Source organism: Macrotis lagotis, chromosome 1 (genome assembly GCF_037893015.1).
Source record: "Macrotis lagotis isolate mMagLag1 chromosome 1, bilby.v1.9.chrom.fasta, whole genome shotgun sequence".
Lineage (NCBI taxonomy): Eukaryota > Metazoa > Chordata > Mammalia > Peramelemorphia > Peramelidae > Macrotis > Macrotis lagotis.
Genome location: NC_133658.1, coordinates 93,122,185 through 93,146,328, shown reverse-complemented (window position 1 = coordinate 93,146,328; position 24,144 = coordinate 93,122,185). Strand labels below are relative to the sequence as shown.

Here is a 24,144-nt window from a genome sequence, read left to right as displayed (position 1 = left end):
AGGTACTGTTTAGGCTAGCTGGACTCTGAAATCCTTTCTAACTTTCAGATTCTTGAATTCTATATTTCTCTTCCCCTGTCCTAATCAGTCTTCCCCAACTTAGTGATCATGATCATGATAGTGACTGTAAAAATGAGTGTGATGATGATAGGGATGGAAAGAAGGAAAAAGATAGTCAAGTATTTATTAGTACCTACTATTTTCTGGGCACTGCTAAACTCTGGGGGATTAAAAATAAAGGACAAAAAAGTCCCTACTCTAAAGGAACTACATGCAAACAACTATATACAAATAAGATATATACAGGATAAAATGTAGATACTCTCAGAAGGAAGACACTAAAATTAAGGATACAGAAAGCATTTGTGTAGATGGGATGTAGCTGAGATTTGAAGGAAGTCTGAGAAGTCAAAAGATAAGGAGGGGGTGGCTAGGTGGTTCAGTGGATAGAGCACTGGCCTTGGAGTCAGGAATACCTGAGTTCAAATCCAGCCTCAGACACTTAATAATTACTTAGCTGTGTGGCCTTGGGCAAGCCACTTAATCCCATTACCTTGCAAAAACTAAGAAAAAAAAAGATAAGGAGGAAAAAGTTATAGACATGGAGGGCAGAAATGTTCAGACTTAGGAGATAAGGTGTCTCAGGAGAGGAACAGAAGAGAAGATTAAGTATCCTAGAGTATTTGGAGGAAAGTAAGGTATAAAAAGCCTGGAAAGGTAGAAAGGGAGCAAGTTATGAAGGATTTTAAAAAACCAAATAGACAATTTTAATTTTGATTTTGGAGGAAACCATTGCAATTTAGGGAATTTATTGAATGGAGAGGGGAGGAATGAACATGGGGAGGAGTGATAAGGTCAGAACCAAATTCAACATAACAGCTTTAGTGGAAGTAAGGGTTGGAAGGAATTGCTAAGAATTAAGTCAGGGAAGGGGTAGCTAGGTGGTGCAGTGGATAAAGCACCGGCCCTGGAGTCAGGAGTACCTGAGTTCAAATCTGACCTCAGATACTTAATAATTACCTAGCTGTGTGGTCTTGGGCAAGCCACTTAACCCCATTTGCCTTGCAAAAAAAAATAATTAAGTCAGAAAGACCAACAAGTAGTCTTATTGACCTATGGTGACAAACAGTGGGATGATCTGTATGATTATGGAAGTGATGGATATGAGCGTAACAATAATGTTGATGATAAGGATGGAGTTGGGAATGAGTACAGGGAAAGAAATGGTAGTGATAAAGATGGTCTAGTAAAAGTCATTGGGATAGTGAGGACCATAATAGCAGAAAATGTTGTTGGTGATAACGGTGAAGATGTTGAAGTTTATTGATGACAATAACAATTTCTCTAGCAAGTCACCTCTCCTCAACCCAATCATCCCTGTCTGATTTGAGTTTAATTAAACCATGTCTCTATTAGATATCAGTTTCTACTATGAAATATAAAGATGCCAGCTTTACAATTGCCAAGCACAAGACCTCTGGGGGAGCAGGAGTCTCAATTATGTGAGTCCTTCTTCCTATTGACAAATGGAATATTACAGAAGGAAACACAGAATACAATTCCAAATAGAAATACTGAAGTCAGAGGAGGGAACATCATGTAACTGTCACTTATTGCTCTTGATAGTTTCATTCCCAATCTCCCTTTTAAGAAATTATTTCATAGGCCATGGTTTAAACACAGATGAAAAAGATTTCAGCTTTGTAATAGGAGATCTTTGATGGCTAAAAGATTGGTCTGTCACTCGAGCTGTGTGTAAGTAAAGTTTCTATTATCATATCTTTAGGTGAAACTGGAAGATACCTTCATGATGTGCTTAGACTTTGATCCAACAGTTTGGCCAAGATCACAAAAGTCCCTCGACTGGTCCCTATCCCAAGGAGGAAGTTATATAAATTCTAGGATTTGGAATGAAAGTGCCTTTAACATTCTTCCTGGACTCTGAATCAACTGCTGCTTCTTTCCTTAGCAATGTTATCCCCAGGATTGGCAGCATGATCCCTCTGGGCTCAAAGTTGAAAGGAAAGACTAAAACCATAGACCAAAGAAAAGCAATTTTAAGGAGGCTAACTTAAAGAAAGTCAAATTTAAAAGGAGAATAGCCAAAGGAGAAATTATTTGTCCTCAGCACAAGATGTGATCCCCCACAATCACAGGCTACAGAAAAGAGGGCCAGTCTAATGGAGTTCTGGGATCAAGTTTGATGGAACCTGGGCAAGGAGCCCTGGAGACATTGCCTTCCTGTCTCTTTCCTTCTGTCCCCTCAAGTGCTGGGTTTCCATGAAACTCAAAGAAACCTCCAACAATGTTTCCAACAGAAGGTCTTAGGGTCTAGGTGCTTGGCAGTAAGACCAACGAAGACCAGGAGGAGTAGTAAACAGCAAGAGAAAGGGATGCACATTTCTGATGTCCTTTGGTCTTGGGCTGTACAGGGTTCTTGGGGGGGGGGGGGTGAAGGGGTCATTCTGCCTGAGAGGTATTGTTTGGAAGAGTGCTATCTATAAAGAGTTCTTCTTCTAGAAAAGGGAGCATTGGGGCAGCTAGGTGGCGTAGTGGATAGAGCACCCACCAGCTTTGGAGTCAGGAATACCTGGGTTCAAATGCCGTCTCAGACACTTAATAATTACCTAGCTGTGTGGCCTTGAGCAAGCCCCTAACCCCATTGCCTTGAAAAATCTTTAAAAAGAAAAAAGAAAAGAAAAGGGAGCATAACTATGAGGTACAATTATGGGGCAACACTTCCTCTCCTTTGGTTGAAAATATGTCTGCTTTTTTTGTAACAGCTCTTTGGAGATTATAAAACTGTAAAGATAAGATTATGGAAGATAAATTATTCTCCTAGAAGCAACTGAGTACTAAACCAGGGAAAGAAAAATTGGGGAAGTAGGTAGAGCTGATTACCAAAGTCTCTTAAGGCTCAGGTCACTTACAGGCTTTTTCTGTAAAAGAGCTGAAAATGGGAGGGATCTCTCAGACAGGAAATGGAAACTTCAGCACTAGGCAACAAATCTGTCTCAGAAGGAGTTGATATGATGCAGAAAGAATCCAGGGCAGATAATATCTAACTTCAAGGCCCCGTGGATGTTAGTCAAATTTAGCCCAGGTGCTAGCTTAGAACAATAAATGAGGAAGCCAAGCTTTACAGAAGTGTAGAGCCAGCCTGAACAACCCACTATGAATATCCTTCAGGCAAATTGGCAGGATATAGAGAAATGAGTCAAGGGTTGGGTCATTTCTCCAGGGACCTGGAGTCAAGAAACCTCTAGGAAGGATGAAAGATGAATCGTCAAGGTTATTGTAGGACGGACTGAAGTCTAGAGGAGTTATCGCTGGAGCCAGACAGAGAAGTACCTATGGAAACCAAAGAGCCAAGACTCAGGTCAAGGTTGAGTAAATCGAGGTGGCTGAGGAGCAGGTCAGTCTGACCAAAGACTAAGGGTGGTCTAGAGATAAAATGAAGCTACAGTTTGGTTCAATTATGAGTGAAGAATTCCAAGAGATAGAGAAAAGGTATCAGCAGTCCAAATTTATCTCAGACTGGATGTCAAAGGAGTTTGCCTTGATCCCTTATCAGCCTTCTCATGCCAGATAGAATTGAGAAAAGAAAAGGAACAAGAATGGGAAACCAGTTAGCATTGCCAGTCAAACCAGTCTGTAGTTATAGTTTAGATAAATTAGGAAAAGAAATCTGAGTCCTCTAAACTTGTCTCTTTCTATCCTTTTATGTTTGTAGTGGAGAATACTTGCATTTAATGAGAGCTCTCAGGTAAAGCTTCCAGGGTCCTCAAAAATCAAGCGAAGGACCTTAAGAGAAAGTTCCAGACATCAGATTCCCCTGGGGCCTTGTGCCTAGATACTAGAATTTTGCCAAATGACTCAAACTGGAAGGGGGCGAGGAGAGAAGGAAAGATGCATGGGGAAAGGATGGAAAGTTAGAGGGGGAGGGGGGTTATTTAAAGAAACATTGCCAAAGGACTCCCACTGGAATGGAGAGTTGGAAGGAAAAGTGTATGGAGCAGTAATTCCAGCATCCATGAACCCAGGAATCCCAGTGTGATCTTGACTGTGGAACCAAGCCAGAAAGTTTTGATAAATTCAGCTTGCTATGTGACCTTGGGCAAGTCACTAACCCTATTGCTTTGCAATAAATAAATAAAAGTAAATACAAATAAATAAAAAGTAAATATAAATAAATAATAGATATACAGACAGACAGATAGGTAAATAAATGTTGATAGACTGATTGAGGGGGCAGCTAGGTGGTGCAGTGGATAGAGCATGGGACCTGGAGTCAGGAGGACCTGAATTTGAATCTGACCTCAGACACTTAATAATTTCCTAGCTGTGTGACCTTGGGCAAGTCACTTAACCCCATTGCCTTGAATAAATAAAACTAAAAAAAGAAAAGAGTGTTGATTGATTGATCATAGCAGGCTAAGAGATAGTCTGATCTCAATTTGCCCCAGGAGACTCCATCATGTTTCCATAAGGAATTAATAAGCATTTATTAAGTGCTGACTATTTGCCCACCCCACACTAAACACTAGGGCAAAAGACAATCTCTACCCTCAAGGAGTTTACTATCTATTGGCTGAATCTAAGAGATCCTGAGTTCTGAAATGGCTAGGTCCTTCCATTAGGAGGAAATATTTGAAAAGATTAGATTATAATCTCTGGAGGGAATTATATATGCAGAGCAAAGAAAAAAACTCAACTACTTAATTCCTACTTGTTTACATTGCCTTTATCTCTTAATTTTGCTATTGAATGAAGACATTTTTGTATGGCTTGAAAATAATGAAGGCCATACTAAATAAAGCCATATTTTGCATAATTGAACACCCAAAAGATAAAGAATGACAGAGTTGAACTGAACCTAAAAAGAGTAACATCAATCCAGAACCAGGTTCTCAGAGAAATCAGGGACCTAGTAGCTACATATTTATATTTCCCCCCTCTATTTGCCCATTAACAGTCATTTTGAAAAATTACAACTTTGTCTTAGTTTAATTAAGGGGGAGATGATGAAGACAGTGAACTTCTGAAGGCAACAACCAGTGATGATAGTCTGGCCTCTAATTTGGGAACTTTAGAAGGACAGGTAACAAAGGGCAGATAGAAAACAGAGAATCTACCCAGGAGCTGGGTTAATATTGATCCTTTTCCACCTAGATTATTTCCTTGCTGGGCAAATACCTGTAGGGGATACTGTCAGGGGCAAGTCCTACTTTTTAGGATGTGGCTAGCAGATACTACAGATAGAAGATGGAATGATGGTTGACAATGTCAATAGTCTAATCCGAGCACCTACCTTAAGAATTTACTTTGATAAATCTGTTATCTCACTAAAGTATTTCCCCCAAGGGTACAGATTAGAGTCCACCACTGCTTCTGAAGTGGTGTGACTCTATCCTCCATCTCCATGGAAGGAGACGCTCTCTTCTAGATCTTTTAACATTATATGGGCACCACAGAGGTCCTACCATTATTCCTTGCTCTCTATCCCATCGCCTTTTTATTCATATGTTCTCTGGATGATGTCTTTTTTTTGGGGGCATGGCACAATTAATTATTTTTTCATGGGAGGGGGAGAGAGTTGGAAAGACAGATAGATATGCAGAGACAGAGCCAGAAACAGAGGGTTGGGGGAAAGCAGGGAAGAGAGAGAGACACAAGAAGAGGAAAAAAGAGGAAGGAAGGAAGGAGAGAGAAACATTTATTAAAAACTTACTATATGGGACGGCTAGGTGGCACAGTGAATAGGGCACTGGCCCTGGAGTCAGGAGTACCTGAGTTCAAATCCAGCTTCAGACACTTAAAAATTACCTAGCTGTGTGGGCAGCTCTGGGCAAGCCACTTACCCCCTTGCCTTGCAAAAAAGAAAAAAAAAAGGACAAAAGCTTACTATGTTCTAAGAACTATGTTGAGTGTTGGGAATATGAATACAAGTGAGAGACAAAACAAAAACAGAAATAGATAGTTCCTATCCTTAAGGAGCTTACATTCCAATGAGGGAAGACTACACATAAAAGGAAATGGGAAAAGGGGAAGGGGGCAGGAGGAGGCATACCTGAACAGAGAAAGGTAGAAAAGCCTGGAGAATGAAGAGAAATGAGATAGTCTGGGCTTTTCCTAAACATAGATAGCTTATATTTACTAAGTCAACTATTCTGAATGTATATATGTTTGTTTCCATATGTCATCATATAAATAAATATATACATGTATATATGCATATATATATATATATATTAAACATTTGGGGTGAGTTCTCTCAAACTGCTCATCTCAAAGGAAATGTGAGATGCTCAAATTTAGAGAAGCCAGCCCAAATATTCACATGAACTATTCATGCCCAATCTGTGGTAGAGCATTCCAAGCTTGTATTGGTCTGATTAGCCACTGTTGGACACGCTGTAATTTGTCTCAAACACAGTAATGTCATTTTGATCCTTTTCAAGAACAAAGGACAGGGCAGCTAGGTGGAGCAGTGGGTGGAGCACCAGCCCAGGAGTCAGGAAAACCTGAGTTCAAATCCAGACTCAGACACTTAACAATTACCTAGCTGTGAGACCTTGGGCAAGGCACTTAACCCCATTGCCTTAATTAAGTTTAGAAAAAAAGAAATCTAAGAAAAAATATGCTAAGAATTTAGAGCACTCCATCATCATATATCACCTTCCAACTGCTCAAATAAACTCACTCATCTAGTTTTCTTTCTACTCTTAGGATTGTATTTAAAGTTCTTACTCAACTCTAGTCCTTTTGATTAGAATTGTCTGAAAACTCCACACTTCTTTAATTCATTTTTTTTCTTGTAAGATTGTACTGCTTTTCTTGTATAGACAACTCATTTTTTTTAGCTTTGTGGAATATTGTATTCCAAGATCTCTTATTTATAGCAGAAACTGTCAGGTATCGGGTGATTTTGATTGTGCTTCCTTGCTACTTGAACTCTTCTCTGTTAGCTACTCATAGAATTTTTTTCTTTCACATAGGACATCTGGATTTTGATTCTAATGTTCTCAGAACTTTTTTATTTTGAATTTTTTCAGGAAGTGAACAGTGGAGACTTTCTATCTTTAGTTTGCTCTCTAAGTTTTCACTTATACTTTCTTGAAATATAGCATCCAAGGGCAGCTAGGTGCCATAGTGGATAAAGCACTGGCCTTGGAGTCAGGAGTACCTGGGTTCAAATCCGGCCTCAGACACTTAATAATTACCTAGCCGTGTGGCCTTGGGCAAGCCACCTTAACCCCATTTGCCTTGCAAAAAAAACTAAAAAAAAAAAATACAGTGTCCAGAGTTATCATGTTTTTCAAGGGGTCCAATAATTTTAAAGGATCTCACTTTGACATGTTTCCTGGGTCAGTTGTTTTTTATTTCAGATATCTTGCCATTTTTCAATTTTTGCAACCTTAAAAATATTTCCTGCTATTTCATAGTGTTATTGATTTCTATTTGTTCTATTCAAATTTTCAAGGAGTGTGCTACTCAATTAAAATTCATCACTTTCCCTTGTGATTTATTCTCCTTCCAATCCTTTCTTCCAGAGTTTTTTCCTTCATTTTTAATCTCTTATTTCAATACTTCTAGATATTCATGTAGTCTTTATGAAAAATTCATTTTTTTCCTTCAAATTTATACTATACTATTCAGACTTTCTCTTTCCACCTTTTGAGTGATCTCCAGATTTGCAACAGGATTTTTAAATGCATCTCTCTCTAGCTTTAGAAATTCTTAAATTGGGGCTTTAAACCAAGACCAGGCTCCAACCCCTCCTACGCCTTTGGATAGGATGGTTGACTCTGCTTGATCTCACAATGAGTTATGTGATTTCCTATACAGACCTCCACAGGTTGGGTAAAGCCCTTCTGAATCTTTGAGGTTCAGAGTGTTGGATCTCCAAAGACCTCTAAGGCATCTCAGGACAGAGTGAGAGGGACATTGAAGCACCTGGATATTGAGCTGACTATCCTGCTTGCCACAGCTCTAGGACTTCAAGGTCCCTACATTGGGGACTTCTGAACTCCACAGATCTACCTCCAAACAAGGAGGTTTGCCAGCTCAGTCTCTATGATGGGAGCCAGATGACTTGTTTCCCTTCAATGGTGTTGGCTTTACTGGGGGGGGGGGGGGGTCCTTTCTTTTTAGCCATGGACTTTTTTCTTTTTGGTATGTGTATGAACTTCTGGTTTAAAGCCCCAATTTAAGAATTTCTAAATCTAGAGAGAGATGCATTTAAAAATCCTATTGCAAATCTAGAGATCACTCAAAAGGTGGAAAGAGAGAGTCTGAATAGTATAGTATAAATTTGAAGGAAAGAGAAAAAAATCCTTTACTATAGTTTCTCATTGTATTTCTTGATCAATATTTGATGCAAATTGCAGATTTTTGTTGGAAGTGGGAGCTAGGTGGTCTGAGTACAGGATACAGACAAAATTAATATGCAATGAATTGTTTGAGGTGACTCAACTGAAGGAATTAGAAAAGAATGTGTGTATAGGGTAACAAGTAAGATAAATATTAAAGGGATCTGGGGAGTTCAGGAGGCAAAAGTGAGGAGAATGAATAACCCCATACTTCAAGATAGTCTATGCATAACCCAGAGGAAGGAGATTGAATAAATGGACAGAGAACACTAAACAAGCCAACTTAGCTGAATGGTAAAATTGGTGATATGGAATATGGAATCATGCTACAAAAATATGTTAAAGTCAATGTATAAAAAGTTTTAAACATCAAATGGAGGAGTTTGTATTTTAATCAAGATGTGAAGAAGAACACTAAAACCCCCTGAGCACAGGGATGGCCAACACTTGAGCAGTGGCATAGGTCATTATAATATATAGTCCAGACAAAAGATGATGAGGGTCCAGATTAGTATAGTTATGATGTGAGTGGAAAGGGAAGGATGAGAAGGTAAGAAAAGATGAAGGAGGATGAGAGAAAGAGGAAGAGAGAGAGAAGGTAAGTGTGATCAATAAGATAGCATCTGATTGGATATTTTGGAGCTGGGGAGAAAATGAATGGTAAAGGAGAATGAATTTCTCCTGGGTTATAAACATAGGTAACAGGAAGAACAGTGGTGATCTCAACAGAAAAAAGGAAAGTTAGAAGGAGGAGTTAAGAGTTAGGAGATGCAAGAATAGAGTTCAGGAGATGAGTCCATAGGAACTGATGAAATCAGCAAAAGAGAGAATAGAAAGAAAAGAGCAGAGAAATAAAGACAGAGTCCTACTAATGCATAGAAGTGAAAGATGGATAATACGTCTGCAAAAAAAAAAAAAAAGACTAAGACAGATGGAACCACAATTAGAAAGAGAACTATGACAGTGTATTGAAAATGTAAGGAGAGAATATACAAAGAAAAGGAATGCTTTCCTCAAAGCAATAGGATCCTGCAACACCATGATGATTGTTTCTGCCAGTGCTTCATCAGAGGCAATAATTTCACCTCAACCAACTGCTATGGGAGAGCTATGTGCTTAAACTTTCCTAACTCCATTCAGTGTGAGGCATACCTAGTAACAGAAGAACTGGCACTCCTCAAGGCCAGAACTTGCCTCCTTAATCTGAGCACCAAGCCCAGGGTGTATGCCTTCTCCAGATTCATTTTTCTCTGTGGTAGGTGGGGAAGGTTAACACCTTTCTATTTCTGTTCCTCTCCACCCCGGAATATTGGAAACATGGGCCCCTAGAACTGGCCCATATTATCTGAGACTCTGAAAAATGACCTTTCTATAGCCCTTGCTCAGTACTGTAGGAGGCAGGAGAAGAAAAGGATTAAAGATCCAACCCAAAGAGGATGGATGAGGGAGGACCTAGAGGAACCATGGAAGATTTAGAGAACAATGCTGCCATCTGCTGTCACCCAAATGCAGAAACAACTTTAAATAGAAATGATCTCAACTAGACTGAGACTATCAGAATTTCTTTCATTTGAATAGCCTAACACTTGTGAATTCATGATCTCATCTGATAATGGCAGGAGAGACTTAATTATTTTCATTTTACAGATGAAGAAATTGAGATCCAAAGTGCATAATTAACTTGATCAAAGTCACATCACTGGTTCATGGTAGAAATGAGACCAGAACTCAAATCTCCTGATTCCCAGTACAATGATTTTTTTTCTTCCATCTTACAGACTCAGAATAAGAAGGCATTCCCAGAAGATAGAAAGGTCCCGAAGGGACCGCTGCCCAACCTTCATGAGGTAGCAGTAAGTAGAAAAGGAGAGACTTCTTCTTGTCTTTGTCTCTATCCAAAAGGAACCAAAAGGTTAGCTTGATCTAGAGCCATGAAATCACAGAAAATGAAGAGGCTCATAGATTTGGGGTTAGATCCCAGACTCAGAAAGAGTTGGGAAGTCAATCAATGAACATTATTTGGGCCAGAAAGTCTGCTCAAGTACTCTAGTCCAACCTCTTCATTTTACAGATGAAGAAACTGAGGCCTAAAGAAGTTCAGTTACTTAGCCATGGATATAGCAATTAGGAGAGATGAGATTTGAATCCATATTCACCATTATCACTCTATGGTATCTAGAAGTTAATCTTATTCAAGAAATGCCAATCTAGACAGTTCTCTTCTCTCTAGAGATGAATTATCTGCAATGACTCAAGGTTTCCCCCCTTCCTCCAGTTCTAGAAACTATGAGTTCAGAGCTGTCAACAGTAGTATCAGTCTGAGCAAAGCATAAAGGACAAGACTGAGAGTCCACATGCCCATCCAATCCCTGGGTTACTCATGCTTCCCCTATCCCTCATCCTTTACTTATTTGCACCAAGGATCAAGAAATGACTGTATTTGATGACTTGTTTAAAATGAAGAAAAAATGTAGAAGTTAAACCAAAGATCCCAAAGACAGGGAGGATGGGTAATGAAGGTAGCCAGCTAGCTCTTGCCCAGAAAAAGCTCCAAGCTCTCCTCTTCCCAATCCAGTGGCCTTTCCACCCCCACCCCCTACAACCTTGCTTCTGCCAAGAATCTACTCAGGAAAGGGGGTGCCTGCAGCCCAGACGTTCTACCACAAGGAAATTATCTGTCTGTATTTGCTCCCAGAGCTGGCTGAACACATTTACCTTCCTTCAGTTCATTCCTTAGCAAGCAGAGAAAGCAGAAATGAAAACGAAATGAGTTTAAGACCCAACTTTCTTTGGTAGGACTAGAGTGCCCCCTGCTGCTAAAAAGTCAACCATGCCATAGACACCAAGAAAGCCACCCCTGAGCAGAATTGCTGGTAAAAAGAAAATTTCCCCCCAGGAACCAGTCATTTAGATCTCTGGCATAGTGTGATCTGGGGGCATCAATAATGGTGTGGTGAACTAGAGATCTCAGCCACATTTCTAACTCATAAAAGTGTCCACCCAGAAATTTGAACCTAAACTACAAGAGGGCCAGGCTTGAGTTAGAATTCTTCTACTACACCAGAAAAAAAGAGATTGGGAGATTCAGATGGAGCAAAGCATCAGTCTCTGATGGTTAACCATGCCTTCTTGAGGATGCATCTGCCTCACCGATCCCACTTTCCCTCAAAGTTCTGCCTTCCCTTGGCTTCTCAGCCTTTCTTGAGACCTAAGACCAGGATAGTGGGATCTAGGGTGAAAGTGTGAGATATTCAATCAATTAAAAGGAGGATATCACCGGGCACAAGTTATGGGTATGGTTTGATCTGCTTCAGGGATAAGAAAATGCTTTCCAATCTCAGGAATTATCTACTCCTGCCATCTTTCAGCATAGTATACCCCAGGAGAGAAGTGATGAGCAGAGGGATTAGGGGAAAGTAAAGGCTATGTCAGGTTAAAGTAAACAAAGGAAAAGAGCCATAGAATAGGCACTGAGAAATCATGTTCTTCAGGAAATATTTCTCTGTCTCTCATTCTGGATATCTTATTCTCAAAAAGTTTTGCCCTACCCAAGCTACTCAAAATTTCCCAAAGAGCAAAGTCCAGGTAGAAGTAAGTGAGTAAGAGAATACCTAGAAAGACCTGAGGGTTCCCCACCCTGTTTAGGTGCTTGCTCTGAGCCATGAGACCAGGGACTGCTGGTGATTTCCACATTACCAAGGGAAACCAAATTTCAACAACTTAGCTGAAAGAGGACCAGACTGAGAGAAGAACTTCCAGTTCTTCCTGGGCAAGAGCTAGCTATCTTTAGTAAATCATTCTCCCTCCCTTTGGTTTAACTTCTACATTTTTTCTTCATTTAAATTCAAATGTTTACTCTAGGCAGATAGGTATTGCAGTCGCTGGAACTCTGGATCAAAAGTCAGAAAGACTCATCTTCCTGAGTTCCAATCTGGTCTCAAAAACTTACTAGCTGTATGACACTGGGCAAGTCATTTAACCTCATTTGCTTCAGATACTTCATCTGTAAAATTAATTGAAGAAGGAAATGACAATCACCACATAACTTTGCCAAAAAAACCCCACATGGAGTCACAAAGAGTTGGACATGACTGAAACACAAATCAACAATAATAACATCATTTACTACGGACCTTAGTTTCTAATTCTGTAACATGAGGAGGTTAGATGAGGAAGTTGCTATGGTCCCTCACAACTCTAGAAGTCTTTGAATTTGTGAATTCTGGGATGCATTTGATTTCACCTCAGCTTCAAAAAGAATCAAATGGGCTTTCTTCTCTGACCTTGAGCAGATCATACTCTCTGACTTCAGCTTCCTCTTCTATATAGTCCTAGAGTTAGATTAAATGATCCCTAAATATTTTTCCAGTTCTAACATTGTAGAGTTGGTGGATTTCCAAGGTATAAATGCTCACACTGAAAATTTAACAATCTAGCTGGTTCAAGCCCACTTCAACATGCTCAGCCTCAATTCTCATTCCTACTTTCATATTCTTCCTTTGCTACCATCACTTAGCACTTGCTTTTCTTCTGAAGTTCACTCTTCCTCTCTTCACCCAGTCCAACCCCAAGTCATAGTCATTTCTTGGTATCCAGGTCATTATTCTGCTTCTTTCTCAAGTTTAATACCCAGCTCAGTCTTCTTTCTCCTCCTCCTACACTTATCCACCCACTTGAGGAATTCATTGTCAATGTTCTCTAGAACCCTCTGTCCTTTAATTTCTCCTTTTTTTTCTTGACCTCAAACACACAAGGGAATGTCACATTCTTGGGCTAACCATTAGTCATTATCTACCTCCATGATCAAGAACTCCAAAATTCCTCTCACCAACCACAATCTTCTTATTCTTGCATCTCTCCTTCACTCTATTCTTCATTTTCACCTTTACCCCTTCCTGATCTCTGAGTTGGCCCTCCTTCCCTCCCTCACAGTTTTGATCCTATGACTGATTAATTCAACCATATGCCATCCTAGACCCTTCCATCCTTTATCTCCTTGTTCTACTACCAATCACATTCATTTCATCTCAGTAAAGACTCTGACCATCTTCTTTCCTGAAAAAATAGAAACCATTCATCAAGAGCACAGCTCCAAATCTCAGTTTAGCCAGTTTAGCAAGAGTATAAAATGCTAGAGGAAAATTATAGAAGTCTTTGGATGTCAAATAGAGGAATCTGTATTTTATCCCAGAGGCAACAACAAGCTACTGATTATCCTTGACCAGAGGAAGGACGTGATCAGGCCTGCACCTTAGGAATATCAGCGTTGCTGGACTGTGAAATAACTAGAGATTAGAAAGAGGAGAAACTTGAAACAGAGATCAATAGGTTATTGCTGTAGCCCAAGCAAGAGGAGTTGCAAATGTGAACCATGGTAACCTGTGATGTGAGTAGAAAGATAGAAGGTGTCATGATGTTCCTATCTCAAATAAAGATATGGACCCTTTTGCCAAGGCTAACCTTTTCATTTGTGCTCCTGTTATGGGCCAGGACCAATTCAAGTCAATCCATTAATTCAGGTTTCAGATTAGAACTCAATAAAACACTTGTGGACAACAAAATTTAATTTTAAAAGTTATTTTTTAAAAAATTAAAAATCATTCATTTGCTACTGAAAATGGATGCTGATCTCTGTCTTTTCATTCATCAAGGCAAAACTCAGAAAAGATGTTTCGTGAGGCAGTCACAATTCTGATAAACTTCCATCATGCCAATTCCCACAGGTCAGGCCTTTTATTCTGTTGGCTACAAGAAAGTTATATCAGTGGTCTATACTCTAGTTCCCCAATCAACCATATTGGAAGACACTACCCTTTTAAACCATATCAGACTATGAAAACCTGATCTTGCTCCTAATGTACCTTCTTTACCATCTCCAATGGGAGCTTAATCCTTCAATCATTTCCTCTCTTTTTCTCATCTAAATTTCTCCATATCCACTATGTCCTTCCCTGCCACCTACAAATATAACTGGTTTCTGATGTCATCACTCAGACGAAATTGCTCACTTCAGGGTAACCAAAGATTTCTGAACTACTAAATCCAGTAATCTTTTCTCATTCTTCATCTTTCTTGTCCTACCTACAACTTCTAAGAGTGTTATTGACTCTGAATTACTGGATATTCTCTTTCATTGACTTCTAAGTTTTGCTTTATCTTTTTTTCCCCCTTCTACCTATCTAAACACTGGGCTCCTTTGTTGGATCATAAATTTAGACCTGAAAGAGATATTAGATGTCATCTAAGCCAATCACCTCATTTTACAGATGAGGAAACTGATTCTTAGAGTTTGCCAACAGAACTGAGATTTAGACCCTGGTCTTCTAAATACTAATTCAGAGCTCTTTTCTGCTAAGCTAGCTATCACCTTTTGCCCATTTAATTGAATATCTTTTTTGTTTTTAACTGTATTTTATTTTTAAATACATTTATTTCATTGAATATTTCCCAATTGTATATCAAAAATTTAACATTTTTTTGAATTTCAAATTCTCTTCAATTCTCTTTTGTCCTTTCTAATCCTCTCCCTCCTTGAAAAGGCAAGCAATTTTATATTAGTTGTATACATGAAGTCATACAAAACAGATTTTTCCATATAGCCATATTGCTTAAAAACAAGAAAAACAAAGAAAAGTATACTTTCATTAACTGTCTTTTAAAAAGAATTCAATTGTCTGGTGGTGCAGTGGATAGAGCACCGGCCCTGGAGTCAGGACTATCTGAGTTCAAATCTGGCCTCAAACACTTAATAATTACCTAATTATGGCCTTGGGCAAGCCACTTAACCCCATTGCCTTGCGCAAAAAAAAAATTTAAAAAAAAAGAATTCAACTCTTTCCTAGTCCCACATTGAGTCAAATGTCATGGGGCTAAACTCTCAGCTTACCTTACCTTCCCCATTTCCTTAGCCCCTAAAACTAATTTCACCTCTTATGTCATAGTAAAGAAACTCCAAGGGTCTGGTTGAGTCTAAGATCTCATCCTCCTTCACTCATCCAAAATGTAAACATCTCCCAAGACTATGGGTTGGGCCCTCCACAGGCACTGATAATCTCATTTATTCTTATGGGTTAGATTGTTTTATATACATCTTAATATTCAGCCCTAATTTCTCAACTCTGATGTATCAAAGACATTTTGAACTCAACATACCCAAAATGAAACTCTATTATGTTTTCTCTTAGATCTGTCCTTCTAAACTTTCCTTTTTTCTGCTAAAAGCATGATCATCCTTCTAGTAGCCAGGTTCACAAATACTGGAATTATTCTTGCCTCTCCCCTCCCTCAACTTCTATATCCTTTCAGTCTTCTCGTTCAGTTTATCTCCACATCTCTTACATCAATCATAATCTTTCTTTCTAGTGACTAAAATGCTTATTCAGACATTTCTCTTTTCTCCAAAAGGTTAATGTAGTAGCCTCCTAATTGTTCTGTCTGCCTCTCTCCTTTCAAATCCATCTTCCATGCAGCTAGCATATTGATATTGATATTCCCAAAATATAAATCTAATCATTTTTCACCTTACTCAAAAATGTTCAATGTTTCTGCATCATCTCTAGGATTAAATATTGACTCCTCAATCTATTATTTAAATTCCTCCACATTCTGTTTCCCACCTATGATTGGTGAAAGATGAAATGACTGAAGAAACAAAGGTATAATCCTCTGAGTATATTGATTTATTAAGCAATAGATGAAATTGCTCAATAAACCAGAATCGTATATCCTCAGCTTGGTCTGGATCCCAGAAATAAGGGATACAGACTTTTAAATATTAAAACAATCAAATAGGGGAGGCTAGGTGGCACAGTGGATAAAGCACTGGCCTTGGAGACAGGAGTACCTGAGTTCAAATCCGGCCTCAGGCACTTAATAATTACCTAGCTGTGTGGCCTTGGGCAAGCCACTTAACCCCATTGCCTTGCAAAAAAAAAAAAAAAACCCTAAAAAAATCAAATAAAAACAATTAATGAAAAGGAAACAATTCAATATTATATCATCTGATTTCTAGTTGAAGGAAAGATGAGGGATTTTCCAAGTTGAGATAGGGAGAATTAACATCTGCAATTCCCTGAATTCAGAAGAAGGGTTGCCTCACTCCTCCCCAAAAAATGTCTGTAAACCATCAAAGAAATACAGGTTTTCAGATAAGACATATGGATTGTAAAAAAATGAAAATGATCAATGTTGGAGGGGATGTGGAAAAACTGGGACACTAATGCATTGTTGGTAGAGTTGTGAACCAATCCAACGTTTCCAAAGAACAATTTGGAACTACACTCAAAGGGTAATAAAACCGTGCATACCCTTTGATCCAACAATACTACTAGGTCTGTATCCCAAAAAGATCACCAAAAAGATAAAAAACCCACATGTACAAAAATATTTCTAATAGCTCTTTTTATAGTAGCAAAGAATTAAAGATTGAAGGGAAGCCCGTCAATTGAAGAGTGGCTGAGCAAATTGTGGTTGAATATAATGGAATACTATTGTTCTGTAAGATTTCATTACTGATGGGACTTTGGGAAAACCTGGAAAGATTTTCATTGAACTCATACTGAGTGAAGTGAGCATAACAAGAGCAGCATTGTACACACTAACAGCAACACTGATGGACTTATCTCAGCAGTACAATCAAAGACAATTCTAAAGGAATTGTGATGAAAAATACCATCCACATCCAGGGAAGGAACTATGGAGTCTGAATGCAGTCTACAATTTACTATTTACAATTTTTAAAATGTTTTATGTATTATGATTTTTCCCTCTTGTGGTTTTTTCCCAACTTTTTGATTTGATCCTTCTTTTTACAACATAATTAATATGGATGGATGTTTGACATAAATATATGTATAACCCATAATTAGATTGCTTTCTGCTAGGAGGAAAGGGAAAGAGTGAAACTCAAAACCCTACAAAGAAATACTTGTTGAAAACTATCTTTGAGATGCAGTTGGAAAAATAAATAAATAAAATATTTTTAAATTTTAAAAAAAGGTATATGTGTTCTTTGAGATGTTCAATTATGAGAAAATTTATTGAATCAATCTTTGGATCTGAGCAGGTTTCTGGTAGCATGACCTAGGTCCTTAATTAAGGAGCAGGTAAGGGTGATCCAGCTTCCCAGCCATGTGGGACTAGATTCAAACAATACAATAAGGTTTCCTCCCAATTACCATGTTGAAAAAAGTCTTCTCACAAGACAGAACCCATCACTGGACTAAACTAACTCATAATTGGACTAAATTCATAATTCTGAAAATAGTAAATTGTAGACTGCATTCAGACTCCATAGTTCCTTCCCTGGATACGGATGGTATTTTTCATCACAAGTCCTTTAGAATTGTCTTTGATTATTGTACTGTTGAATAAGTCCATTGATTATCACACAGTGTTGCTTTTAGTGTGTACAATGCTCTTCTTGTTCTGCTCACTTCACTAAGCATCAGTTCAATGAAAGCCTTTCCAGGTTTTTCCAAGTCCCATTCCTAATGAAATCTTACAGAATAATGGAATTGAGCCTCAAGATAAAGAGTGTAGTTCACTCAGTTCCCACAATGAACTACTCCTTGTTCTAACGCTCAGTTCCCTCAATTTCCTCATACTTACCTTTCTCATCTCATGTCATTATTCATCTCTCTCATGTCTTCATTCTAACCAAACTGGCCTACTGCTTGTGACCCATAAACAACTTTCCATACTTTGTCTCCCAACTCCATGCCATTGCATATAAGTAGTCCCCCAAGTTCCCTCCACATCTTAGAATTATGAACTTCTTTCAAAATATGACTTGGATGCTACTTCCTAGATGAGATATTTTCTCTTGAAGTTTCTCTTTATATATGTAAAAGTGATTTCACATGCATAACTTATATCTAATTGTATGTATGACAGGGAGTGAAGAGGGAAAGGAAAGGATATAGGGATAGAATTAGGAACTGAAAACTTTTTTAAAATGTATATATGTAAAGTTTGTGTTTGGAGGTAAACTAAACTCCTCCTTATTGGACAGCTCCTACTTTCATATATATAGAGAGAGATTTATTGGGTAGAGCTCTTTCATGGCCTGATTTTGGGGTATTCTTGGCAAAGATACTGGAGAAATATGCTGGATTCTTCTCCAGCACATTTGAAGGTGAGGAAACTGAGGCAAATAGAGTTAAGTGACATGCTGGGCAAGTGAACTAAGTATTCTCCCCTGGAGGAGGAGAGGAGAGGAGAAAAGAGAGGAGGAAACATTACTTGTAACAGCAGCATTCTTGACAAACACTGAAGGAAGATACAGTCTCTTTCTCTTCTCACCTTTGATTTTCAAATGACTTTTGCTCTCTCAGATCCTGATTGTAACAACTGAATTGGCAGCCGTGATGCTAGTCCCTAAGAACTTCTTCCATCTCTCTCACCATTGCTCCCCAATCTTTTGAGTCTAGTGTCTTTGTTCACCCACAACTACCACCACCACCACCACCACCAGTCATTCAAACTGGCATCATGTGTGATGTTTGTCTTCTAAGTTTCAAGCCAACATCTCCCAGAATCTGACATAGCCTAGTATTGAGGACTTGACTTCTGTCAGTAGAAATTGGTTTCTAATGCCCTGCTTACCTACATTTTTCTATTTAAGTGGTTTTTTAAATATGTTGAATTCTCTCCCAATAGAATGTAAGATCTTTAAGGGCAAGTATTATTACATTCTTATCTTTGCATCCCCTAGGAGGGTATTAGAGTAGGTGCTTCTTAATATCTGTTTGAATCTCATTGAAGAAGAACACTGGGTGTCTGGCAAAAGAGAATGTTTCTGAAGAAGGAAGGTTCCTGGGATTCTTTCAGCATCTGATTCTGACTCCTTAAGTTGAGAGACTAAAACCAAACTTCAGGTGTCTATATATAAGGGAAAAAATAAATTAAATCCCATATTTTATAGCCTCTAACAATCTGATTCACAATGACCCACTGACATGGACCCTACCTCACACAGACCCATTTATTGCCTGAACCATAGGGGCAAGATCAGAAAGCAGGCCTAGTCTTAGTTACCACTCTCAGGATCAAGCAGGTTCTACCCCATACAACAGTATAGGAGCAGAATTTGACTCAACTACAAGCCATTAATCCAGAAACTGAGGGTGAGATATGAGTGAACAAAACAAAACATTGAATGAAATGAATACTTTGAACTGATGGAAATGTTAGAATATATGCAGATTCCTCTGCCATCTCACTGGCCAGCCAGTATTAAGAGAGGAGCTTCTGACTCCTTGGGTGCTGTCTTTTTTATTTAGAAGTTATGTCAGTGGGGTGGCTAGGTGGCACAGTGAATAGAGCACCGGCCTTGGAGTCAGGAGTACCTGAGTTCAAATCCGGTCTCAGACACTTAATAATTACCCAGCTGTGTGGCCTTGGGCAAGCCACTTAGCCCCATTGCCTTGAAAAATCTAAAAAAAAAAAAACATAGAAGTTATGTCAGTAGTTCAAGACAGTCCTTTGGGTCACTTAAATCTCAAGGATTGTTTCATTATCTTTTATGGAAAAACTAAGCTTTTATGTAAGGAACCCTAGATATTGCTTCTTCTCACACTGTATTTATTATAAATTATTGCTCTTTAAGCCCTAGCCAGAATCATTCCCCTTTCTTGAAATGTACTTTTTTTTTACCATTACTTAATAAAATATTAATCTCATTCAAAGCTTAAATCAAGTGACCCTTCCTATAGGAGAACCATCTTAATCTTCTCCTGTACTAGACTCATTTCTCTGGAAATCATCTTGTAGATTCGAGGGATTCTGTGCATTTGTACTTCAGTTTAATCCAACCGTAGCAGTGGATTGATTGTATCTATTTGATATATCATCCCCTTCCAGGAGCCAGTCTAGCTGAACATCAGAGCAATTTGTCCATGACTGATGCCACTCCACAAAGCAAACTTAGAGAAGACTCTCCAGAAAAAGAAAGGACATCTAGGTCCTGCAGTTCTAGAATTATGAGTTGCCTTGTACTTTAATTTTGTGCCTTCTTACTTGAATGTACTCTACATATATTCATGGCAGAGTATGCCCCAGATTTGAGGGAATTGTTTTCTAAATATCATCATTCCTGTGACATTTAAGTAAATGCCTTTACTAAAATAAACTGAGTCAGGGCAGCTAGGTTGTGCAGTGGATAGAGCACAAGTCTGAAGTCAGGAGGACCTGAGTTCAAATCGGACTTCAGACACTTAATAATTACCTAGCTCTTGGGCAAGTCACTTAACCCCCATTGCCTTGCCAAAAAAAAAAAAAAAAAAAAAAAACTGAATCAACTGATTTATGATTTGGGGAAACACACTGATGTGGGCTTCTAAGGTACAGTGTTAGGAGTTATTGAGGTTAGATGGAGAGAAGTAGAGTGTAACTAAGTATTAAAGCTTATGGAGAGATGCAAAGAATTGTGAAGCCTGGAAAGGCAGAAAGGCAGCAGTTGTGAAATATTTAACTACCAGAGGGCTTTTTACCTTTGAGCCTGGAGGTTATAGAGAATCACTGGAATTTATTGACACTATATGACCCGCACTAGAGGAAAATATCTTTGACAACTGAGCAGAGGCTAGATTGAGAGAGATGTGAACCAAAGAGACCACTTAGAAGACTACTGCAATAAACCAGAAGGGGTGTAGTCGCACAAAGCTGCAGCTCCTATTGCCGGGAAACCTGAAGTTCAAGGATCACTTGAGTTTAGGAGTTTAGGAGTTCTGAGCTGCAGCGAACTAAGCTGATCGGATGTCCGCAGTGAGCTGAGCATCAGAGTGGTGAATCCTCTGGAGCCAGGGGAGGTGGAGGAAGTGCAAGTCTTCGCATTGCCTAAGGGTAGGTCCAGGCCAGCTAGGCAGGGGACTAGGACTATAGCTAAATTACAGGGAGATTCACTCTCAAAAAATCCCCAGGAATGAAATGACAAGAGTTTGACCTACTTTTGTGCCAGTGGAGAAAAGGGGATTAATCCAAGAGTTGTTGTGAAGATACAAAAGACAGGATTTGCCGATAAGAAACTAGTTAAGAGCGAATCGATAAGGAAGACACACTGAATAAGCAGGAAGAATGTGGTATTCTCCCAAAGGTTAGAGATTTTCATTTTTCTCTTTCTACCCCGAGATGTATAAAGTGCATGATGTGGTAAGTGCTTGATTGTTAATGAACTTAATCCCCACCAAGTCCCTCAATCTTATCTTGCCCCCTCTCCAGTCTTGGGAATCTCACTTTCCCAGTATCTCATACTGGACCGTGTCCAGTTCGTCCTGACCCATATGTGACTGCTGGACCCAGATGGCGCTGGAGGGGAAAGTGAGGCTGGGGACTTAGCAGAGCCCCCCTCACATAAATGCAATTCGTGTGTTTGCCGTGGCCTCACCTCCCAGATATCTCCCTTCCCTTCAAAAATAAAGAACAATCAACCACAGCAAGAAGGTCTTGAAACTATCCTTTCCTCTTTATTCTCCTTGTGAGGGGAAATTATTATTAATAAGCAATGATTCGGGGAGATCCCGACTCCCCCCTTTTCCTATCATCCTTTCAAAGTTTAATCTCTCTCTCTCTCTCTCTCTCTCTCTCTCTCTCTCTCTCTCTCTCTCTCTCTCTCTCTCTCTCTCTCTCTCTCTCTCTCTTTCAGGCTTTTGCCAGGCAACGGGGTTAAGTGGCTTGGCCAAGGCCACACGGCGTCTAAGGTCAAATAATGAGACTGAAATGAACTTTGCTCAATCTTAGCCACAGACCCACTCAGTCCTCTAGGCAGGTCGGAGGGGGATCATTTTTTGGGACAGATGGTCCAAGACGAATCAATTAAAAATAAACGGCACCGAGTTTGCCCTCGTCTCCTTAGCTGCTGAGCGGGGAGAGCCGGCGGCCGGCCTCAGCGACGCCCCTCTTCCAGGGCGCCCGAGCCCGGGCGGCCCCGACCCGCCGCGGCGTCCCCGGGGCTTCTCCCGGCTTCTTTCGCGCCTTCCCGCCCGGGGAGCCCGGGGAGCCGGGGAGCCCGGGGAGTCCGGGGAGTCGGGGGAGCGCGGGGAGCCCGGGGAGTCGGGGGAGCGCGGGGAGTCGGGGGAGCCCGGGGAGCCCGGGGAGCCCGGGGGAACGCGGGGAGTCGGGGAGTCGGGGGAGCCCGGGGAGCCCGGGGAGTCCGGAGAGTCGGGGAGTCGGGGGAGCCCGGGGAGCCCGGGGAGTCGGGGAGTCCGGGGAGCCGGGGGAGCCCGGGGAGCCCGGGGAGCGCGGGGAGTCGGGGGAGCCCGGGGAGCCCGGGGAGCCCGGGGAGCCCGGGGAGTCCGGGGAGTCGGGGGAGTCCGGGGAGCCCGGGGAGTCCGGGGAGCCCGGGGAGTCGGGGGAGCCCGGGGAGCCCGGGGAGTCGGGGAGTCCGGGGAGCCGGGGGAGCCCGGGGAGCGCGGGGAGTCGGGGAGTCCGGGGAGTCCGGGGAGTCGGGGAGTCCGGGGAGTCCGGGGAGTCGGGGGAGCCCGGGGAGTAGGGGGAGTCGGGGGGGGTCGGGGGAGCGCGGGGAGCCCGGGGAGTAGGGGGAGTCGGGGGAGTCGGGGGAGCCCGGGGAGCGCGGGGGAGCCCGGGGGAGCCCGGGGAGCCCGGGGAGCGCGGGGAGTCGGGGAGTCGGGGGAGCCCGGGGAGCCCGGGGAGTCGGGGAGTCCGGGGAGCCGGGGGAGCCCGGGGAGCGCGGGGAGTCGGGGAGTCCGGGGAGCCCGGGGAGTCGGGGAGTCCGGGGAGTCCGGGGAGTCGGGGGAGCCCGGGGAGTAGGGGGAGTCGGGGGGGTCGGGGGAGCGCGGGGAGCCCGGGGAGTAGGGGGAGTCGGGGGGGGTCGGGGGAGCGCGGGGAGCCCGGGGAGTAGGGGGAGTCGGGGGAGTCGGGGGAGCCCGGGGAGGCGGGGGAGCCCGGGGGAGCCCAGGGAGCCCGGGGAGTCCGGGGAGCGCGGGGAGTCGGGGCTTTGCTTGGGGGGCGCTGGCAGAAGCAGGGGCCCACGGCCCGGGCGGCTTTTCCTTCCTTTCGCGGCGAGCGGCCCCCCAGATTGTGCGATCCGGGGGGCGGACCAGGGTGAAACTGCGGGAGTCGGGGCGCGGACACCCCCAGAAGCAGCGCCGGTGGGCCTCGTCTCGGGGTGCCGGTGTCCGCGGCGTGCGGCAAGCACAGCGGCCCCCCCTTCCGCAGGCGGGTGCCTCCCTCGTTCTCTCCGGGCGGGGCCCGCGGGGCGCGGGGCGCGGGGCGCGGGGCCCCGGGAGCCGCGAGGGAGGCTGCTGAAGCGCGGGGCGCCGGAGGAGGCAAAAAGTGAGAGCGGCGCCCAAAAAGGACGTGCTCCAGGTGAGGCTCGAACTCACAACCTCGGCATCGCTCTGCTCGTACTGCTGTATAAGTACCGCGCGCTAACCGATTGCGCCACTGGAGCTCCGGCGGAGCAGCCTCGGGATCGCCCTATCAGGGTTCGCCCCGGCCTCGCGATGGGGCGGCGGCTCCTCACGGAGCATGCGCGGCGGCCCGCGGCGCGGGGCCGGGCTCGGGGCCACCGAGGAGGGCGGGGCGCGGGGGGAGCCTCCTCGCGCCCCCCCCCCCGCGGGGCCCGGCCCGGAGGAGCCGGGCGGAGGGGGCTGGGCGGCGGGAACAAAGGAAAGCTCGGCGGAGGGGCGGGGCCGGGGGCGGGGCTTAGAGCCCGACGCTTGGGGCTGGGGGGGAGCCGAGCGGGAGAAGGCGGAGCCACGGCTACCGCGGGCGGAAGCCGAAGCAAGGGAGCCTGGGAAACCGAGTCCGTGGA

At 42.4% G+C, this 24,144-nt stretch overlaps 1 non-coding gene across 1 annotated transcript; it reads right to left on the bottom strand.

The window, feature by feature from the left end:
* Positions 1 to 23,688: 23,688 nt before the first annotated feature.
* TRNAI-UAU (transfer RNA isoleucine (anticodon UAU)) lies at positions 23,689 to 23,781 on the bottom strand. Its single transcript is given in 2 exon segments — positions 23,689 to 23,724; positions 23,744 to 23,781. It is a non-coding gene; the product is annotated as a tRNA-Ile (tRNA).
* Positions 23,782 to 24,144: the final 363 nt, after the last annotated feature.